Source organism: Triturus cristatus, chromosome 11, assembly GCF_964204655.1.
Source record: "Triturus cristatus chromosome 11, aTriCri1.1, whole genome shotgun sequence".
Classification (NCBI taxonomy): Eukaryota; Metazoa; Chordata; class Amphibia; order Caudata; family Salamandridae; genus Triturus; species Triturus cristatus.
The window spans coordinates 976,871,249-976,891,586 of NC_140594.1; positions in this window are offsets into that span (position 1 = coordinate 976,871,249).

The following is a 20,338-nucleotide window of genomic DNA, read 5'->3' on the forward strand; positions in this document are numbered from 1 at the left end:
ATATCATTACTTGTCAATAATGTATTGCCTTCCCTTCCTGAACCTTCGTGGTGATGGAATTTGAAGCCTACAGTTCGAACTGTAATTCCTTTGTAGAGGAATAAAGCCTTTTAGAACCTCTAATACCACGGATTCTGCCTCTTATATTTACTGAGTTATTCTTACTAGACTTTACCGCATAAAAAATAGTACCGGTAATGAAATATTTACCACATAAATTGGCGCCCGAATAGGGACACTTTCTCATCTCACGCGCCGGAGGTGCGTTGCAGGCCCGGTCTCCTGCCACAGCTGAACGGACAAAAACGCGTACCTGCAGGATTTCCTGTATCTCCCTCCGGCCAAGCGGGAGTGACTGAGGCTGCGATCAACACCCAGACGAGGCGGTGAGAAGTGCGAAGTATCCCGACCAGAGCCTAGCTGAGAGAGCAAGATCCGAGGTATACAGAGGCCCACCAGGTTCCGAAGTTCCGAATCCCGTCGAGTCAAGTCCAGTCCGGTCCAGTCCAGTTCAGTTCCGAGGCCTTCCGTTCCGCGCTACCCGGTGAGTACCATTGCCGGGGAGGCATTTAAACGTGCACATAAGTTGTGCCGGTCAAGACGGGTTTGGGTACACAAATCCGGTCTGCACTGTTTTAGCAGTGTATCTGTACTGTTTAGCAGTATATCTAGTATGTCTTGCATATAATTCAGTATTATCTAGTGTCAGTATTATGTCAGTAACTAGTTTTCTATTAGTTATCATCGTTCGTTAAAACTGTTAAATGTTAAATGTTTTAATACGTTCTACATATTGTGGTGTGAATGATTGTTCATTATTGTGTTTATTGTATTAAGTGTGTTCAAGTAATAAGGTCTAAAATGCCGCTCTTTTCAAAACTAAGACAGATCAAAACCAGAAAAGGGGTACTCGAAGAAGCTGTTCCCATTCCACCTAGGGACACTCCAGGATACTTTATGTATCATAAGCATGGCCTAGATGCCGTGTTATTTCTTGATTTATGGGTGGACTACACCAAAGAGTTGCCAGAAAGTCAGAGGTGGCCCGCAGCGGGGACCTGGGATGCAGATTGCATCATGAGAGTAGAAGAAGAATTATGGAAAAAGAAAGCCAGACAGTCACAGAAAGATGCCATTGAATTATGGCGTAAAGAATCATATAGACGTACAGAAAAAGCGCTCAGACAAGAAGAGAAAGGTAGGGAGAATTCGAATAAAACCCGAGAAAATGTATTAATTGAGGAAGGTACCCGAGTAAAAGCAGAACAAGTAGATAGACAACGAAACACTCTTATGAATGGTATGTATCCTCTTTTGGCCGAAGGGTTACCTCAGGCCACCCCGGAAATACCGAAAAACTTGACACCCCCATTGCTCCCGATAAAAGCACATCCCAAAACAGCAAAAGATATTTTCCTTTCTTCCTATTTAGATGATGTAGCTCCTGAATATGCTAATGCTCCGCCACACGCACCGCCCACCGATGGTGCTCAACGCCAAGATCATCCGTCTGTATCCCCGCAACAACAAACTCCTACGCCCATTCCCACAGGTCCGTCCGTTTCTACTGTTTTTCCCGCATCTACAATTTCTATCTTACGTCCAACGAATCCTTTCTTGCCCAGCACCTCAGATGGTGCTACAGGAGGTACGACAGACATGTTTGCCACGCCACCTCGAAATAAACAGACCCTTAGAGATTTAGCACTCCAACGTACACCCCAACTAGCGACATCCGACATGTTTAAAGAACATCTTGTGGATTGTAGATACGATCCAGTGCCAGGCAAATAGGACAGATTGCTTCTATCATCACTACGTATACGACGAGCTACATTGTATTTAATGACGATACCAGGAATGGTTGAACACCTAGACAATATATATCACTTTGTCCAAACAGGGCGAGGCCCAGAAAGTATTAACGAAGCTATGGAATACCAGAAAGTGGATGTACAAAGACAACTACTACGTTTTTTCATAAACTGCGTGATCAGGAACCAAGACAGGCCTGAGGCAGATCATGATACCATGCAAAAACTTGCCAAATGGGGTCAGAACATATCAGACGAGAAACATGATAAACAGTCATGCATAGTAGTTATGTGCCGTAAGATCCGCAAAGAAGTAGAACGAATACATAAAGAAAGATGAGAAGCAGACAGAATTGAATCAGAGGGAGAGGAGGAGCAAGAATCAGAACAATTAGAAACGATAGCTTACGTAGGTAGAGGAAGACCCCATAATAATACTAGAGGCTTTAATGATCCGATACGTCCGATACGTCCAGAATGTAACAGACATTTTCAAACCCCTATGTTAAATACAAGGTCCCCTGAACACCTATTCCAAGCCGCTGATAAATTACTCCGAGATCGAAGGGGGTACCATATGCTCGATTCCATGGATGAACAAGAATTAGCCAGGTCAGCAGTACAATGGGCTGACAGTCCCAGCAAATACAGTGAAGATGCACTAGCACACACGTTTCTGAATCTTGCCCCAGACGAACAGCGTTTAGCTAGTATCTACATGATTCAACACCTCCTTATATTATATAAAAGCCAACACTCCGATCCTGGACCCTTACCTGACATATTGACAGAACTACTCACGAATAAATGGAGAGGGTCAGGTACTGATTTGATTAAAGAAATTCTAGAATTTCGAAACCAGTATATAGTTTTCGCATACCCAGAACACGTTCCAATTCCCACTATGGGAAGAAAAATGTATCACATAGATAGACAGAATCCCTTACGCGAAGTGCACCCAATCAGAGGAGAAGATAATAACTTTACACGCGTGTTTGTGTACACGCCTATAACTAAAATTGAATTATTAGAAATGAAGAAAGTAGTACCTAGCCATGACAAGGATCCAGCAGGTTTCCACCGTGAGATAAAAGACATGTTACTCATGGGAGAGTATACCTACCCCGACATCATGAAAATATTGAAAGTGTTAATGCCTGCCGGTGTTTACGAGAAACTCAAAGAAAAGGAATGGGAGGTGGGAGACCAAAAGATAGATTGGACAGCATTAGAAAACGAAGAAAAGCCCGAGCTGCAGGATCAGGGCTTGGGGAAAAGACTACAGCACTACCAGGATTACTAGTACAGGTACTGCCACGTTTATTAACTACGAAAAAGGAGGACTGGGGTGCAATCTCAGCCTGTAAACAAAAGCAAGATGAAGACACTAGTGATTTCTATTCCCGATTTGAAAAATGTTTTGGTATCAATAGTGGCATAAAAGCAAGTAGCGAGTCATATCCACATCTGTTTGTGACAAAATTAGTTGAAAATTCCCTGCCGCAAGTTAAGAATAGAGTATTGAAATTTGAGAGTACCTGGCAAGGTAACACCCCGTCACAGATGTTACAGATGTTACAATATCACCACAATAGAATTAGAGAAGAACAAGAACATGAACAAAGACGTATGAAAGATACGAAAATGAAAATGCTTGTTGCTCAGTCAGTTCCAGCTGATGGTCATAAAAAGGGTGATTCCACAGGTCTAGCGAAAGGGACCTGCAACTATTGTAAACAACAAGGTCATTATATACACGATTGTCCAGTTCTGAAACATAATATCGCCACAGGTAGAACCCAGGAAAGACCACGTCCACCTAGACAGGATCAGAATCAACAACAAATCCCTCAGCATGCACAATCTAGGCCAGCTCCGCAACAACTAGCTCCGCAACAGCCAGCTCCACAACAGATCGTAGCACCACCACAAGCGCAGGCTATTGCTACAACACAAGCAACGACACAACAGATGTACCAGTATGCACAAAATGACTATCCCGATTATCAGCGATACACATGAAATAGCCTAGAGAGGGAAGTTGGCTTACCCCTTATCGAGGTTCCTGTAGATCAAGAGGGACCTTATGTACATAGTGAACTATTAGGGGAAGACAGAAAGTTTTTACTTGATACAGGGGCAAGCAGAACAACTATACGACGCAGTGAAGTTCCAGGGGCACCCCTCTCAGGCTCACAGAATGTTTCCCTTGGATTCTCAGGAAAACCTATCATTAATGAAGTAACACAACCCCTACCACTTACGGTTGGTCCATTGACACGAACTACAAATTTATTGCTTACTAATTCATGTCCAGAAAACCTGTTAGGTATAAAAACATTGAAAGCTCTAGGAGCTATAATATGTTGTTCTCCGGAAGGAGTACGATTATTTTTACGTGATTTCAAAGGTCACTACGTGTCCAGAGACATGGATCACCGGCTGCAGAGTTTACCTACACATCTATGGGCACAAGGCCCGACTGATGTTGGTTGCATGAACATTACACCATATCGAGTCACACTAAAAACAGGAGTGGTACTACCACGAATGCGACAATACAAGTTACCACCAGATGCTGTTGTGGCTTTGCTGCAAATCATTGACGAGCTCATTGCACAAGGAGTGGTTGTAGAAACCGACTCCAATGTATGTAATTCCCCGATAATTCCGATTCTTAAGAGAACGGATCCAAAAGCATCACCAGTATATCGATTGGTTATTGATCTGCGCGAATTAAATAAATGTATTGTACCACAATACCCTGTGGTCCCAGATATCTCTTCATTACTAACAGCTATTGACTCAGAAGCAACGTTCTTCACTGTAATTGATCTCAAGAATGCCTTCTTTAGCGTCCCAATAGATCCGGAAAGTCAATATTTGTTCGGATTCAGTTTGAATGGACGAAGTTTTAAATTCACACGCGCACCTCAAGGATTTACAGAAAGCCCCAGCATCTATAGCCAAGCACTGAAACAAGAACTTGACAGTATCCACATGCCAGTTAACACTGCCTTGCTCCAGTATGTCGATGATCTGCTGATCACCGCCCGAAGCGAACATGAATGTGAAACAGCGTCACTGACGGTTTTAAAATTTCTGGCCGACAAGGGGCACAAGGTGTCCCCTTCTAAGCTGCAATTCTGTGGCCAGCGAGTTGTTTACCTTGGGCACTCGCTGTCCAAGGAGGGAAGACAGCTTACACCTGATCGCATCCAGTTAATTGCTAACATGCTACCACGCAAAACACAAAAGGAGGTGCGGGCCTTTATAGGTCTCACTTCATACTGTAGGCAGTGGATCCCCCAATATGCATTTCTAGCAAAACCACTCATCCAGTTGACAACACAGGAGGCAGCCACATCGACTGTCCTCCCTTGGACTCAAGAACATACACATGCCTTTGAAAGCTTAAAGAAAGCTTTATGTCAAGCACCTGTTTTAGCAACACCATGTTACAGTAAACAGTTTACACTCTTTGTTACAGAACGCGAAGGTACTGCCTTGTCAGTACTCACTCAGGAACAAGCAGGATCACACAAACCATGTGCTTATTTCTCTAGTACATTAGATCCAGTAGCTCAGGCTCTTCCTGCGTGCCTGAAATCGGTGGCAGCAACAGCTTTAGCAATCAGACAAAGCGATGCCATAGTGTTAGGACATCAATTGACAGTACAAGTACCACACGCAGTAGAGGTTCTCCTGAACCGCACACAAACACAACACTTGACTATAATTCAATTCAATTCAATTCAATGAAACTTTATTCGGATCGTTGAGAATCCATAAAAGTACAAAAAGACAATTATAAAATCGTACAATAAAATAAAATACTATTTGCACATGAGAAATAGTCCATCTAAACTTTAAGACATAGTAGACCGGGCACGAACCGCAGTTTTTAAAAAAGAGCTCACACGAAAAACAAGTTCATCATCGTCCAAGGCCAAAATCATTGAAAATGCAAGTTCCAGGCTAATAGGTTTTGTTTTTTTAAAATACGGAGTTAAAAACCATTTAATATACTTCAAATAAAATTTACAGAAGAATAAAAAATGTAGAGTTGTTTGCCTGCTCTGGGAATCACAAGGGCATGGCTCAACACATTGGTCATTAAAATTCCATAGAGGGAAGCTAAGTGCATGCTTAATGGTGCCTGCCCTAAGGCGAAATATAAGGCCTCGCTCCCAATGACTCAACGGCAGGGTTAAATATCTGGGTGTGGGATGTATTATAAAATTGCAGGCTAAATAACCAGAAACACTAGATTTCAAGGACTCCCTTACTACCCTTTCGACATCAAATAACTTATAAAGTACTTTTTTAAATTCACATTTAGTGGGGTGCTTAGTGGTAGAGGGTTTAAGAAAAATGTCTTCAGAGTTCACGCTGCGAAAAATGCTATGCACTCCTGATAGCCAGGGAATGGTCATACCCCTGTCGCAGCGGAGGCAATCCTCAATGATGTCCCTAGTCAGTTTGGCAGCGGGGTTTTTCCAGATCGACAGCCAAAAAAGGGCTGGACGAGCACGGATAAAATCCCCTATAAAATGCAAACCCAATTCCCTATGGCATATAAAATGTGGGGAAGTAATGGGAACACAGAGAAGTTTCCTACAAAATCTATGTTCCTCAATAATTATGTCTGAGCAACTGGCAGTACCCCAAACCTCAGCGCCATAAGTGGCAACCGGGACGCATTGAGTTTTGTATATTTTTAGGATAGCAGGCAATGCCCCGGTCAGTTTTGGACGGGGGAGGCTCAAAATTGAGTTAATGGACTTTGAGAACTTACTCCTGGCGTGGGCAATATGCCCACTCCAGGAGTTGTTCGCAGCAAAGACCACTCCCAAATACGGGAAACTGCCAGTTGACCCCAGTCTTTCTGCCCCCACAACTATGCTGCCAATATGATGCCTCTTCGGGCCGCAAGACATTACAAAAGACTTTTTAAAGTTGGTCTTCAGATCTAGGGAATCCATATGTGCAACAAAGCCATTCACCAATATACCTAGTGCATTTGGGGTGCGTCCCATAAGGACCGCGTCGTCTGCATATAGCAGTGCGGGGAGAAGGTTATCTTTTATGGACGGGACATCACCGGTTAAAGAGACCAAATGTTTGTGTAGGCCGTTTATGTATATTGACTATTGACTTGACTATAGCGAGACTCACCGGTTATGAATTAACATTGTTTCAGCCACATATAGAAATCAGACGTTGTAATACGTTAAATCCTGCCACACTTTTGCCAGTAAACGGAACAGATCCATTAGCACATGATTGTATTGAAGTCATTACTATCACGACGAAACCCAGACAAGACTTGACAGATATCCCCTTATCAGATTCGGACCTGACATTGTATGTAGATGGTTCATGTATGAGAACAAATACAGGAGAGTTAGTGGCCGCGTACGCAGTCACAACAGACACTGAAATCGTTGAAACAAATTGTATTAACACTTTGTCAGCTCAAGCAGCAGAGCTCATCGCTCTGACACAAGCCTGTATTCAAGCCACAAATAAGAAAGTCAACATATACACAGATTCACGTTATGCATTCGGAGTCTTCCATGACTTCGGCGTACTGTGGCGAGAGAGAGGTTATTTAACTTCTCACGGTGCCCACATCCAACACGGACCCCTCATTCAAGCTCTATTAGACGCGATTCATCTACCTACTGCAATATCGATTATGAAATGCAAAGCCCATACAAAAGTTACCGATATCATTTCTCAGGGTAATGACCTAGCTGACAGAACAGCTAAACAGACTGCTCAGAATCAGACTCATACAACTGACACGACAAAGACAATAGTTCAGACACCAACACATTGCATGACAGTTAAGGATCCCGCCCTTGATGTAATTGACATACAGACAAATGCTACACCAGAAGAAATAAAGAAGTGGACTGAATTAGGAGGGATCCAAACGGATCAAGGATGGATGACGAAGGAAAAATCTATATGGTTTCTTCCCGACTCCATGGTTCAAGTCATCATTAACACAATACATAGTCCAGCGCACCTAGGAGAAAAAGCTATGCTAGACAGTATTCAACACATTTGGTTCAATAAACACTTGCGAGCAGCAGCCAAACAGAAAGTACGTACCTGTATGATATGTTGTCAGTTTAATCCAGGTAAAAGCATCCCCGTAGAGCAGGGTGGATTTCAACCTCCCGATCATGCTTTTGAAGTCCTCCAGATGGATTATATCCAGATGGAACGATGTCGAGGATTCAAATATGTTCTCGTAGTTGTCTGTGCTCTTTCCCGTTGGACAGAAGCCTACCCGGTTTCAGATTACACTGCCCCGACTACGGCCAAACAGTTAGTTCGAGAATTTTTCCCACGATACGGTTTACCACGTGTTGTATACTCAGATAACGGCCAGCCATTCTCATCCGAACTGATGAAACACGTTTCACTTCTGTTAGGTTACCAATGGAAATTCCACTGTGTTCGACATCCCGAGGCAGCAGGTCTTGTGGAACGTCATAATCAAACTCTGAAAATCAGATTGTCCAAAATATGTAGAGAAAAAGGTGTCGATTGGATAGTAGCCTCACCAGTTGCGCTCTTTTACATGAGAATGGTAGCACATTCTCGAACAGGGCTATCCCCGTACGAGGTGATCTTCGGTAGACCACCAAATATGTGGGGGACGCCTATACCTCGCAAAATCACTGATGTTGACTGTAATATGCTGACAGATTACCTGGCTTCCTTGATGTCTGCACTACAATCTTGTCGTTCACAGGTAGCTGCAGCTTTTCCCGATAACACTGAGGTGAAGCCCCATGACGTGGTTCCAGGTGATCTGGTTCTGGTGCGGAATTTCGACCGGAAGACCCAACTGGAGCCTAGGTGGAAATCGCCTAAACTCGTTCTGCTAACAACAAGGACAGCCGTGAAGATTGAGGGACGTAAAGGGTGGTTGCACTCGAGTCATATCAAGAAATTTTATGGACTACCGTCCGATGTGAACACTCAGCCCTGCATTCCCTCACAGACAGACTCAAAGCTTCCCTTGGTTGAACAAACAAAAACCGAACGTTATAAACTGAAGCTAAGGTCTAGCAAGTCAGACAATTTGATTGTTTAAGTCCTCTCCAAGGTGAATCGGTTGAATTTGTCTCTGACATGTATCCTCTAGACCGGAATAGAGAAAGAAATCGACAGATGCAGCTTAAAAAGCATGCGTATTGTAAATCACTTCGTAGTCATTGCACAGTAACATTATTAATTTTGTTTTTTCTAAGTCTTCTGATCATCATAATTAGTGTATTGCTTCATATGTATTACCCTATTTCTAAGCATGCTTACAATGTTACCGCAGAACATTCTTTTAGCGAATTACCTCCGCATGAGTTGTCTTATAGATTTGCGCTGCGCAACAACACTTTTATTAGTATGTTACATCATTCCCATCAGACCAGTAATGCTACCAATTGTTGGATATGTGGCCGACTCCCTCCCTATCAGAACTATAAGGGAGTTTTGCCCCTCTTTCCGTATCCATTCACACACAATGGCTCCTGTGGAGCATGGTTTAGTTTGATTAATTCCCTAGATTCAAACTCAGTAGTTTATCAAGACAACTGGGTATGGGGAAACCTGAACCTAGTTTTGCTTAAAGTCTGCTACCCTAACAAGGAGGGACTTCCCAAAAGAACAGGAACTGATCTAGAAAATGAAGTATATGGATTAGGTAATTTTACACTTAACCTCCTGATTCTGAATGTTGAATCCGAAGCTACGCCAATCTTGTCCACTATGTCAGTATTCCCAGTTAAAGGGGAATTATGTGTAAAAAAGAATGGTTCCATACACATGGGCCATAGTAAATGCACCACTGTAATAAAATTCAGTGATCAAGGCAAGTCTACATTTAGAGCTTCCCGTCATTCCTACTTCATATGTGGCCAGACTGCATATATACGTCTACCTCTAGATTGGGATGGTACCTGTTACATAGCATTTCTTCTGCCACCTGTTTTCCTAGCCCCTCCTGACTATCACAGAAATACCCATTTAGTACACAATAGACGGCAGAGAGATCTCCCGATTGTCGATTACACTGAAACGGCATGGGAGCAATACACAGATTTCAATAAAGGTTTCTTTCCCTATATAGGTACAGTCACTAATAGTAAGCTGATACGTAGATTAACTAGAACCCTTGAAGCAGTAGTGAACGAGACTACTTCCGCCTTAGGCAATTTAACAGAAGAGCAGTCTGCTATGCGGATTGTTGTGCTTCAAAATCGTCTTGTCCTTGACGTCATCCTGGCCGATAGGGGCGGAGCTTGTAGGGTCATCGGATCAAGTTGCTGTGTTTTCATACCAGAAAACTCGCCGTCAGTATATAAAGCCATAACTCGCCTTCATAAGATTATAAGCCAGATACACCAGAGTCCAGGCACCTGGACTTGGTCCGGTTGGTTCTGGAGCGTGTTGTCAGCCTGGGGATGGAGAATCCTATCCTTCCTATGTATTGGCTTTCTCATACTATTCAGTTGCTGCTTATGTCTACAATGTGGGCCAGCGATTTGTGGTCTGTGTGCCACATCGTGTATCCCGCATCCAAGTTTTCGTTCAAGATCCCGGAAGAAGAAAGAAGAACAAATGATGCTATATGAACAGATCGATGGATTGATGAAGATCGATATCTCCTAAGGGTCCGTAGGGGACAAGGAGGGAATGAGGAAATATGAATTTTGTGATCAGTTATGTCCCCTATCGTAGACCCCAACGGCTCCATGTGCATGCTATAAGTACATGTATGTTCCCTCCAGTTCCAGTTATGAAGACGCAAATACATGTGCGTCCACCGTCAACATGTCCTCTTTCAGATTCGCCATGAATGGGTCAGATATTCCATTCCTAAGTATGAAAGGCCACCGACTTTATGTGGTTCACTTTCCACATTTTACAGATTCAGGCGAGTAGGCCCTGAATTCTGCCATCAAGCCTTTTCCTGCCTTCTGCCTCTGAAAGCTCCAGTCCGAGCCCGCATCTGTATCAATGAACTTTGTCCTACTCCCTGCGCGGCTAACGGTGCCTGATCCAGCCTGTTGCCTGCCAAAAACTGTATTTCACCTTCAAGATTATCTGCTCCGCTCCTCATCCGATGCATTCCTGTCTAGTAGTTTAGGTAAACATTCTTCCAGATACAGTGCAAAGGGCCAGGCCTCACTGTCCTCATGCAAGTAATTCATAGCCCCTGTTACCATGGAAGATTCCTGCCCCCTCGCATCTCATGTAGACACTTAGACGCTCGTACACGCACTAACAGTCAGTATAGAATAGATTCCGTCCGAGAGACCTTTCCTTTTGGATAATACAGTTCTTTAAACATAAGATATTAGATATGATTTGGGATTAGGTTGACATGACCCCTCAGACTTCTGTCTCCACATGTAGAGCTAAATGTCAAGTCCCCTTCACCCTCTAGTTGCACGTCAATCACACGTCATGCGGCTGCGCGCGCATCTCTGCCAAATATTTCTGCTGACATTGCAGGATTCTCTTATGGATCCACCCACTTGTGACATCATGTTTAATGACGTATTTAGTTACGCCTATGTTTACGCCTTTTTTCATTACGTATGTGTATCATTATCTGTACTATCAGTTGTTACGCCTTTTGCATCTGTCTTAATGTAATACTTTTCATATAAATATCATTACTTGTCAATAATGTATTGCCTTCCCTTCCTGAACCTTCGTGGTGATGGAATTTGAAGCCTACAGTTCGAACTGTAATTCCTTTGTAGAGGAATAAAGCCTTTTAGAACCTCTAATACCACGGATTCTGCCTCTTATATTTACTGAGTTATTCTTACTAGACTTTACCGCATAAAAAATAGTACCGGTAATGAAATATTTACCACACCATGACCATGTTTTACAGGGTGAGTGATTAGACTAGATCAATTTAAATGAGGCCTTGGTGACGTTGAATGTGTTTGCATTACACAGTGCTATCTGAAACAGCACACAGAGCTGAGTACTACACATGAGAGTGTTGGAGAAGCTGCTGCGTGTGTGCCAAGACTGTGTTTCTGAAGACTGTGTATTGTCTGGTGCAAGACAGATGAGCAAAGAGACTTCCAGAACTGCATGAAGACTGCAGGGATGTATGTAACAGTGCAAGTGTGCTAAGGGATAATTTGTGTAAACACAACAGGCTGCCCCTTTCCTGGGACTGCATTTCTTACTGAACAACATCTTCACAAATTAAATCTCTGCCCACAATTCCTGTGCCCACACAGACTCATGCCATCATTTTACACACATAACACAGGCTGCCCCTTTCCTGGGACTGCATTTCTTACTGAACAACAAATTCATAAATTAAATCTCTGTCTACAATTCCTGTGTGCACACAGACTCATGCCATCTTTTTACGCACATAACACAGGCTGCCCCTTTCCTGGGACTGCATTTCTTACTGAACAACATCTTCACAAATTAAATCTCTGCCCACAATTCCTGTGCGCACACAGACTCATACTATGTTTTTTGGAACAAAACAGTGTCCCTGAATAGTACCAAATTACTGTTACTGCCTGACACATTTCCCATATCATTTACAGAAGCAGAAAACAGCACATGTCCTAACAGCTCCTTAACACCATGACCATGTGTTACAGGGTGAGTGATTAGACTAGATCAATTTAAATGAGGCCTTGGTGACGTTCAATGTGTTTGCATTACACATTGCTATCTGAAACAGCACACAGAGCTGAGTACTACACATGAGAGTGTTGGAGAAGCTGCTACGTGTGTGCCAAGAGTGTGTTTCTGAAGACTATGTATTGTCTGGTGCAAGACAGATGAGCAAAGAGACTTCCAGAACTGCATGAAGACTGCAGGGATGTATGTAACAGTGCATGTGTGCTAAGGGATAATTTGTGTAAACACAACAGGCTGCCCCTTTCCTGGGACTGCATTTCTTACTGAACAACATCTTCACAAATTAAATCTCTGCCCACAATTCCTGTGCGCACACAGACTCATGCCATCATTTTACGCACATAACACAGGCTGCCCCTTTCCTGGGACTGCATTTCTTACTGAACAACAACTTCATAAATTAAATCTCTGGCCACAATTCCTGTGTGCACACAGAGTCATGCCATCATTTTAGGCACATAACACAGGCTGCCCCTTTCCTGGGACTGCATTTCTTACTGAACAACATCTTCACAAATTAAATCTCTGCCCACAATTCCTGTGTGCACACAGACTCATGCCATCATTTTAAGCACAGAACACAGGCTGCCCCTTTCCTAGGACTGCATTTCTTACTGAACAACAACTTCACAAATTAAATCTCAGACAACAATTCCTATATACACACAGACTCATGCTGTGTTCGTAGGCACAAAACACAGGCTGCCCCTTTCCTGGGTTATCAATTCTTACAGAACTAATGTTTTTTTCAAATGTGCTGCCATTTTCCTCTCTTTTCTTTCAAAGTGATTTCTGCTAAATGCTAACCATCACAATTAAAAAGAAGCTGTCCTTTTCTTTCAACTGCAAGTCTTACTTTTCAACAGCAACACAAATTAAATCTCTGTCAACAATTCTTCTCTGCACACAGACTCATGGTTTGATGGTAGGCATAAAACAGTATTCCTCATTGTTACCAGTACACATTAACTTATGGTGAAAACATACTCCATAATATTTTACATATTCAAAACAGTTAAATATCTCCCAAAACAGAAAATGTAAATCACAACTTTAAACAAATAATCACAATTCTTTTTTTTATATCTAAATTAACCACAAACACCCCCTCTCAAACTCATAACTCACCTTTAAAATTAGTTAGTTGTGAAAGAAATGTGGCAGTCACACAGCAGTTTATCAGACCAGAATCTCTGAGCTGAACACCTCTCTCCTCTAAGCAGAACCAGTTAATGGCACAGTTTCCCTCTCTTTTTTCACACATATACATGTTAATTTCAAATCTCAGTGCTTCCCACATTTTTTCAAATGAAATCACACATTTCTATTGGTTGAAAACTTCAACCCCTTTCCAAATGTACCCTTCCACCAACTTGACTTCTGCCTGCTACCATAGCAACAGGTCATGGAACACAGGTGTGAGCAGAGAGGTCAGAAGTTCAGCAGACAATGTTTCATTTCCAAAGAGCAAGAGTGCTTGACTTTTCAAACCTAACAGCAAATCCAAACTAATGTTCTTTTTTCACACATTTTTCTAAACCAATACAAAACATGCTTTTTAAAATTTAAACATACAGCCTAGTTTTTAGTGTAGAATGGTTTGAAACAGCCAATGAGTTCTTTTTATAAAAAAAAAGTATGTGTGCCCCCATTTTTCAACTGTCTTTCATTTCTTTTTGCCTTTCTACTGAAAGACACCTCCTGAGTGCATCCAGATCTCCTTTGAAGATGTTCACAGTGTGGATTGTAGGTCACAGCTATGTCTTCTGGAGTGAAAAATTTGCAGAAAAAAGAGGTATGGTGAGAGACCTTGCTTTGCCAAATGTAGACATTAAATGGATTGGTCAGAGAGGGTTAAAGTGGCACCAATTAATGCCTTTGGTGAAAACCTTTCTACATCTCCCACAGCCTAACCTTATTATTGTGCACTGTGGTGGAAATGACCTAGGCACTTTAACTGGGGTAGGTCTGGAAATGCTTATTAAGGACACCTTTGTGCAATTGATGTCGCTTTTTCCTCAATCTGCCTTCGTATATTCTAACATATGCCAAAGGCAAAAGTGGAACTGGTCCAACCAATTTTGTCCGCAGATTGACAAAGCAAGGAAGCACGTCAACAAATCTATTTCTGCTTTCCTCAGAGACTATGGTATGGGTTCTATATACCACAACAACTTGCGTTACAACATGCAAGACATTTATAGAGGAGATGGTGTACACTTCACTGATGAAGGCAACAGAGTCTTCCTCTTGAACTTTAGACTCTGCATCGGTACTTACTTGTAGGTACCAAAAAACAAACAATAAACACAAGGGCTCTTTTTAGAGCCACCTTATATCTAAACACTTAAATGCGATTTTTGATTATTTTTTTTCTAAAGTTTTTTTTCGGGTCGGCGATATTTTTTTTCAAAATATAAATCTTTTTTTTTGCCCTACAAGGTCCTACTGTGACCCCCTTACAATGCCTAGTGGGTCAATATCTCCCCACTCTGCCCCCTTTTCAAGTTCTCCCCCTTTGTTTATCACCCCCTCTTTATGCAAGAGACAAAATGGCGGCCGCCGCTTCCTGATTTCCACCGATTCGAATGTTTACTGACATCTAAGAACCAATCAGAAGTGCGCTCGCGATCGGCAAGGTGCGCGCACAGGACTTGCTCAGTGCGCGCACGGTACGCGCGTACAGATATATATATTGATTTAAATGCTAATTTCTCAGGAAATACTGAACAGATTTACACCAAACCTGCAAAAGGCACTTCATGGACCTTATGGCTACCTCTCTGCCAAATTTCACATAATTATGTTCAGCCGTTCGGGCTGTAGCTGCGACTAAAGTCCCTATGGAAAAATGCATGGGGAAAACAAATTTTTGGACCCCCCTTTTTTCTCAGCCCCCGCTTGACGAATCCCCCCGAAACTTTCAGGGTAGGAGCTGAGCGGAGCGCCCCATTAGTTTTGAAAATTTCGCGAGGATTCGTCAACCGGTGCCAAAGTTATTCAAAATAGAATTTTGAGATTTCCTATGGAAACACGGTCCTAACTATAACTACCTACTGGCAACCGCCAGTAGGTAATATATATATATATATATATATATATATATATATATATATATATATATACATATTACCTACTGGCGGTCGCCAGTATGTAGTTATAGTTAGGACCCCTTTTCCATAGGAAATCCGCAACATTCTATTTTGAATAACTTTGGCGCCGGTCGATGAATCCTCGCGAATTTCTCAAAATAGGTGGGGCGCTACGCTCCGCTCCTACCCTGAAAGTCTCGGGGGGATTCGTCAAGCGGGGGCTGAGATAAAAGGGGGGTCCCAAAACGCGTTTTTCCCATGCATTTTTCCATAGGACCTTTAGACAGAGCTACAGCCCGAACGGCTGAACAGAATTACTAGAAATTTGGCAGAGAGGTAGTCCCTAGGTCAAGGAAGTGCCTTTTGTAGGTTTGGTGTAAATCTGTTCAGTAGATTCTGAGAAAATAGCCTTTAAATCAATATATATATCTGAGCCCGCTTACGGTACGCTTACCGTACGCTTACCGTACGCGTACGGTGGCGTGCGCGAGCGCGATTCTGATTGGCTCTTAGATCTTAGTAAACATTCGAATCGGCCGAAACCAGGAAGCGGCGTCCGCCATTTTGTCTCTCGCACTGAGTGTTATTTATCAAACATGATGCCAAAAAACATGTTACGGGGCTGTTTTGACAACTCCCTCCCACATAGTCATGTTGAGGGAGTCCCCAAACATCCCCCAAGAGCAAAAACGGTTTTATTTTTTTTCCGGCAATTTCGCCGAGTATGCTTACCGTACGCTTACCGTACGCGTACGGTTAAAAAATAGAAATAAAAAAACCACTATCCACACTTACCCCACCCCCTGTGCTTTTGGTGGCCGCATGCCACCAAATGTACAGTGCTTATCACATCAGAAAAAAAACTAAATTTTGGCAACATGAAATTATAAAATCGAAATAAAAAAAAAAATATCCACATTGACCCCACCCCCTGTGCTTTTGGTGGCCGAAGGCCACCAAATGTACAGGGCTTATTAAAGTTGATAAAAACCGTGCACGGAACGAACTGCGTTAAGTGGGCGCGCACGCCTCGAATGGCGTAAAGTAACTTAGCATTTAAAAAACCGTACAAATTCACTGAAAAAACCATAGGTTTCACACACGTTATAGTTAGGAATTAGCATTTAAAAAACTTTGCAAATTCACTGAAAAAAACATAGGTTTCACACATGTTATAGTTAGCGGAAATTTTACTGATAAAAAACCAATGAAATTGCCCCGTTATAGTTAGTGCTGGCAACTATAACTCACGCGACCGCAATCTTCTGCTGATGACATATGTGTCTTTATAAAAAAAAATATTTGTAATATATGTATAGCTAAAAATGTATGGAAGAAGACATGGGCAAATAAGTGTCTAAATACAGTATTACCATCAGCAGAGGATTGCGGTCGCGTGAGTTATAGTTGCCAGCACTAACTATAACGGGGAAATTTCATTGGTTTTTTATCAGTAAAATTTCCGCTAACTATAACATGTGTGAAACCTATGGTTTTTTCAGCGAATATATATATATATATATATATATATATATATATATATATATATATATATTAGAAATTCACAGTTAAAAGCAAAGGTTCAAGTAACGTTAAATTAGGTCAATTTCTCAATGACCATATTAACGAACAAAAAAAACAAAGAAATTCACCAGTTATAATTACTTGCATTTCAGCCATTCACTGATTATGACCTCACATATTACATCATTCAGGACATGTTCTATGACATCAATTATGACACCACTGATGACATCTCAAATGATATAATTGATGACATTATCTAAGCTTTGTTTTTACACATTTTGCTCTTTAAATTGCTGTGACATTAGAGGTGAAATTAGGTGCATAATAGCTCAGGAGAATATGAGGCATCTTTAGTGGCATCACAGATGCATCTCCATTAGGTGTAGAAAGCATGCATTATGTGCAATATTGACCATATACCATACACTTCACAGGTAGCATAGTTAACATTAACAGTCAACCACATATATAAGAGAAACTCTCTTTTAGTAAGGTGTTCAATCTGTATACAACTGTTCAGAGAAACCCAGGTTCCTAAAAATGCTGAACGTCTGTTCCAAAATTAATGCCCTACTATGGACAGCTTTTATTTGTATCAAACCCCTGACACTCACTGAACTTACATTGAAACAAAGTTAATATCAGTATAGAAGTGGGTACTGTAAACTGTGTTTACTCTATGGCGAACGTTTACTCTATACCACACTATTTACAAACAGTGAAACTCCCAAGAGAAATATGCCACAGAGTATTGAAAAAGTATAGAGGAAAAACAGTGTACACTCTTTGTAACAGTTGTCAAAAAAGACACTATGCTCTAAATACCCAAGATCTGAAGGTGCTAAAAATTGTACTATCTTCAACCTTCATACTGTGGTAAAAACTTTACAGGTAGCCCATCTTCTGAAATAAAACAAGCACATGTACATAGGTTAGTACCTGCTGCACACATTCTATGTCATGTAGAAACTGTCATGCTGACACAATTAAGTCTAATAACTTCGCCTGCTTACAAAAGTTAGTATCTACTTGAACCATCTTTTTCCTATTGCAACTTTTTCCGCAGAACCAACAAAATTGTGTTGGACATAATGAACACAAGTCAACTGTCACCCACACAGAGAGTTACTCTTGAATGCAAAGATTTATAATGTGTTTATTATCTCTACACAGCTATAGAGCATTAAGAGTACAGTTGTTTTGTAAACACTTACACCCATTATCTAGACTCAGGCTATATAAAATTAGGTAGACAAGTAATATGGTCCTTAATGCCCACTATATAAACTCCAAGACAAACTAGCACACTCATTGGATGATGTCATCAGTGATGTCATCAATAATGTCATTTGAGATGTCATCAGTAAAGTAATAAATGATACCATAGAACATGCCATGGGTAATGTAATATGTGAGATCATACGCATTGCTTGGCAGGGGCACAAGTTATAGTTGGCACTGCTAAATATATCAGGTGAATTTTTGTGTATTTTTCAATTCAAAATTTTAATGTTGTTATTGAGAATTTTACCTAACTATAATGTTACTTTAACCTTTTTTGTATTAGTGAATTTCTAAGCTTATTCTTAAACCAAAGCAGATCTTTCTATCATGCCTAACTATAACATTTCTTTAACCTTTGTTTTTTTCAGTGAATATCCAAGATGTTTTGTAAAGTAAAGTAATTATTTTTTGAGTCTATGTATGATAGAATGATTGAAGAATATATATCCTGTATGCGCAAATCTTTCTGAAAGGGAATGGCTTTGCAATGTAACATAGCAGGAATGGGTGCATAGTTTGCAAAATCGTTATAATAAATTACGTCTGATTATAATATGGTGTAATAAGACATTATTTCAATTGAGATTGCCCATCTCCTCAGTTTTTGTAACTGCCACATTGAGAGATCTTCCCAGCAAGTTCATTAATGATGTAATGGCAGAATTTAAATTGCTTTGTATGTGTTTTTACACTAAAGAGGTAATTAAAATTCAGAAAAAAGTTATCAGTTTTTGATAAGATATATAATATTAGTTTTACCTGGAGAGGTCCCGAGCATGTGTCAGACAAGTTTCTTTGGTAGAGGCGGGATTGGTTCTGGACTTTGTTGCAGCGGTGGGCGCTGCACGCGGACACGCCTCTTGTTCTGGAGCTCCGACGAGAAGCAGACAAGCTGTTTGGGAGAAGTGCTGAATGCACATGGTGGCGCCCCCCCGGCCGAGACAAGGATTGAGGTATCGGGCAGAGAGCCGCAAATTATTGCTGAACGGGACACCTTCAGGTTATTATTACCCGCCATTGATGATCCTGCAACAGAGAGTGGGCGGCCTCACAGCTGACACAGTCAGGGCATTACTATATGCTCGAACCGGTTACTGAACCTACGTTCAGTGAATGGGACTGCCTGCATGCCGTGGTTGATGGGATTTTTTGGATATCGATCTACAGTAGGGGCTCAAAAACATCAGCAAAATTTAAAACCATGCTGGAGTGAGAGACTTTACCAGCAGCTCGCTGATTGGATGTATGAGCACCAATAAGATTACACCCATTGGTATGAAAAATCCCCATGCAAACCAACTCTGTGAAACACAATGCTGGCAATGAGGAAGGCATTCGCCGAAACGCGTCTGCCAGGTGTTTTTATTTGTGACTTTGTAACAGTATCCGAGTGGTGAATAACCTTACCTGGAGAGGTCCCGAGCATGTGTCAGACCCGTTTCTTTGCTAGCGACAGGATTGGTTCTGGATATTGTTGCGGCTGTCGGTGCTACACGCTGACACGCCTCTCGTTCTGGAGCTCCGACAACAAGCCGACAAGCTGTTTGAGAGAAGTACTGAATGCACACGGCGGCACCCCCCGACCGAGACAAGGATTGAGGTATCGGGGAGAGAACAGCAAATTATTGCTGAACAGGACACCTCCACGTTATTATTACCGCCATTGATGATCCCGTAACAGAGAGTGGGTGGCCTCACCGCTGACGCAGTCAGGGCATTACTATATGCTCGAACCGGTTACTGAACCTACATTCGCTGAATGGGACTGCCTGCATGCCCTGGTTGATGGGATTTTTCGGATGTCACTGTACAGTAGGGGCTTAAAAACGTCAGCAAAATTTAAAACCATACTGGAGTGAGAGACTTTACCAGCAGCTCCCTGATTGGATGTATGAGCACCAATAAGAT